Source organism: Onychomys torridus, chromosome 9 (genome assembly GCF_903995425.1).
Source record: "Onychomys torridus chromosome 9, mOncTor1.1, whole genome shotgun sequence".
In the NCBI taxonomy this organism is placed as follows: domain Eukaryota; kingdom Metazoa; phylum Chordata; class Mammalia; order Rodentia; family Cricetidae; genus Onychomys; species Onychomys torridus.
The window spans coordinates 73,826,535-73,830,153 of NC_050451.1; the positions used below are offsets into that span (position 1 = coordinate 73,826,535).

Below are 3,619 nucleotides of genomic sequence, written 5' to 3' on the forward strand. Positions count from 1 at the left end.
CTTTTATCAGTACGCTCAAGCTAACTTAGTCACAATTCCAAAAGTTATAAAACAGAAACAGCACACTAATAATGTAAATTGGAGTGCTCTCTCAGAAATGCATTAGTAGGTGATTTTGTAGTTCTGTGAACATCAGAATATACTTACAGAAATCTAGATGTTAAGCTAACCACAAATCAACATGATGCAATCAAGAGATACCATAAGCAAGGATGTTTAATGAGCTCAGTGTACCATGGCACATGGCTTCACAATGAACAACTTTATTAGTAGAAGGAATACACAATAAAATTAAAAGAATATTTTAACATGGGAAAGTACATAAAGCCTGTCCTTTACTCTTGAGTATTCTGTTTTACACATTCTGTCATTCATGCTGTGTGGTCATATGGTCATACAGCTGATGATATCACATGAGGTCTGATTAGACAAGCATAACTATAAATATGCAAGGAATGCATCAGACGGTAGCATTATTATGACTACAATGTCTCTAGACCAAAGGAGTTTTTCAGTCATTTTCTCTGAAGATACCACTGAATTACAGTTAATCCTTGATGAGAATGTCTTATGCAGTCTTTTACATGTATGTTACGGTTGCTGGCTTTGTGTTTTTATTTTTTGCATCTGTGTATGTGTGTCTCTGAGTGTGTATATGTGTTTCTTTTGTAGTTTTAAATTATCATTTGTTTTGTTTTCCCTGTTTGTTTTCTAAAGAGAGAGGAGAAAAAAGGGCATGGAGTTGGGTGAGTGGGGAAGTGGGGAAGATGCAGCAGGAATTGAGGGAGAGAAAACTATAAGCAGAATATAGTGTATGAAAAAGGACTTTCAATCAAAAATAATGTATCAAGCTCCTGATTAATAGCACATCCTTACTATCCTACTGTTGATGTTATTTTTCAACTACAATCCTAGATTCATTAACATCAATGTGTTTTTTGCGTGCATGTGTGTCTGGGTGTGCTTGTGCATGATTCGTGTGTAGAGGGCAAGAAAGATAGAAAAGAAAGGGAAAGAGATAGTCATTCATAAGGAGAAAGGAGGAAAAGGTTTAAGAGAAAAAAGAAGAAGAAGCAATCACTTTAATTATTTCTGATCAGTAATATTTGAAAATAGGAGCAAATTGCAGTTTAGTGATATATTTTGGTTCTTATGATAAAAGAGTCTCAATTGCTGGTATTTGAAGATCAGATAAAAAAAGGACAACATAAATTTCTAACTAGTCACTGAAAACTGCTGTTTCATGTGTACATACTACAGTGATATTTTATTTGTACTGAAATATTATTTTATTTGTATTATTTATTTGTTAATAGATAAAGTTGCCTGGGGGTCAGAGCTAATAGCAAGCCATAGCAGAAGCCAGGTGGTGATGGCACACACCTTTAATCCTGATCACATGACAGGCAGATCTCTGTGAGTTTAAGGATATAGCCAGCATGGAGACACACACCTTTAATCTCAACCCCAACCATAGAAGACCTGGAGGTCTGTATAGACAGGCAGTGACAAGGAGGTCATGTGTTGGGTTTACAACCAATGAGAAGGCAGAACAGAAAGTCAATAAAAAGAGAGAAACACAGGAAGTAGGTCTCTTTCTGAGGGGAAGGATGACAGCAGCAGTGAAGGGTAAGAAAGAGTTTTTAGTATGAACTCTTAGCTATTGCTCTGACCTCTTGGGCTTTTAACTTTGTATTTGGCTCTGTGTTTCTTGTTTAATACGACTGTTACATCTACAACAAACTATTCTCTTTGTGAGTTTAAAAGATTTCCTTAAAGTATAAATTTTCAAAAATTAATTTAGGCTCATGTCTAGAGCATAATGAATATAAAGAAAAGAAAGGAAAATATGACATATTTTCTGCAAAATGATAGCTCTTTTCAGCCATAGATTTGTAGACAGTCCTAGCAGTCTCACTGTGGAGAGATTTGCTCTGGTGGCTTAAAGATTTCTGAGATCTTTTAGATAGATTAGAAGCCTCAAATCCCTTCCTACCTAGTTGGAGAGTGTGTGCTTGTGGTAGTTGTTGGCCCACATATGAACCACTTGCCTAGTTTAATATTTCAGCAGGTTAGGAAAATATCTGACAATGTACTACCTTAAGACAGAACAAAATGCCTGCAGAAGAAATTTGAAAGAATAAATGGGCCAATGTTTGGAATGACTTGAACATAGATCAAAACATTGATTAATCGTTTTGTTGGCACAGATACACTTTATATCATTTGTCAGCAACGTAAAATTCACCTCCAGTTTCCTCCAAAAACTACAAAATTAACTTGATACATAATTTTGAGATCCTTTTCAAAAATATTTATGTTTATATTGAAATTGCCATAAATGAGATTATACACAATTGAACAGGGTACATTTCTTTTTTCCTTAATTTATTAACTATTATTCTACTATAATGCAAGCTATATTATTCATATGGCAACCTTCATCACTTGGAAACAGAAATCCTTTGATTTTTCTTTCTGAAGTACCAAGTTATTAAACAAATGATGAAATTAAGATTTTTAAGGACTCTTAGTCTCTCTTTTGTTTTTTAATTTGCCAAGATATTACTGTTTATTAACTGACCAGATAACAAAATTACCACGGGTGACACCTCAGTATATATATCCCTCTCATAGGCCTGTTTATCTGATCTTCCTTGTGGCCAGCATCTCCACCTTCCACAAAATGAGATGTCTTTTTTTTTTTCCATTTCACCTCATGGAGAAGATAATTTGAAGAGCCACAAGAAGTTATTTTCTTCATTGAAGAGTTTTCCATCTTTATAGCTCTCGTGAATTAGTTCCTGTGTGCAAATGATTCCATATTTACTACTAGGTCCAGCAATCAAGGCATTACCTGTCAAGGCCAAATGCTTCTTAGTGATTTTGCTATAGCCAGGCCTATAGATGAGCTCATTTACCTACTTCAGGTTGGGGTTTCCTCATGCATGGTATGATTTCACAACCCTCGGAATATTAATTGAAGCCTTGTTGGGCTTAACAAAGTGCCACTAAAGATCTGGCCCAGATGAAACAGCTGAAATACAGATCTTTAGGGCTACACCATCCATGTCTTGCATTCCAAGGACAAACGCCAATTTCCATTCTGTAGGGACATAGAAGTTGCAGCTTTTCTTACCACCCTACCCACTTGAATCTCATTTGTGTATATCTTAATAATAGTGCTTTGTTTTTCTTCATAGATGAGTTTTTCCCTTGCCTCTCAAAGCAGTTTGGGGGCAAATTATTCCCCGCAGGAACTTCACTTTCAACTCTGCGAATTTCCTTCCCTTTTTCTTAAGGGTTTTTGTTGCAGCAAGAACCTTCTTTTACTTCTCTGGCACAGCCTCTATGTTTCCAGCCAGAAAAAAGAACAATCTTCTTAGTCTAAACATAACTTAGGTATTTTGCTTATGCATTTTTATTAGTTCCCAAAATATACAGATATCTCTAGTAGAAAGAACTCTTGTCTTTCTCAATGTTCTTTGTAGTATTTTGTCAGAGGCATTTTTTTTATACCAACCATTGTTTAATTGAATTTCACTTTCAACTTTTCCTTCTCTGGTAAAACATATTTCTTGCCCGTGAGGAAACTAGTGTCTGACTACAGATTGTAGAT

At 35.4% G+C, this 3,619-nt stretch overlaps 1 pseudogene; it reads right to left on the reverse strand.

Annotated features, from left to right (window-relative positions):
* Positions 1-2,596: 2,596 nt before the first annotated feature.
* On the reverse strand, positions 2,597-3,395 carry LOC118590777 (annotated as a pseudogene).
* Between the last annotated feature and the right edge of the window lie 224 nt (positions 3,396-3,619).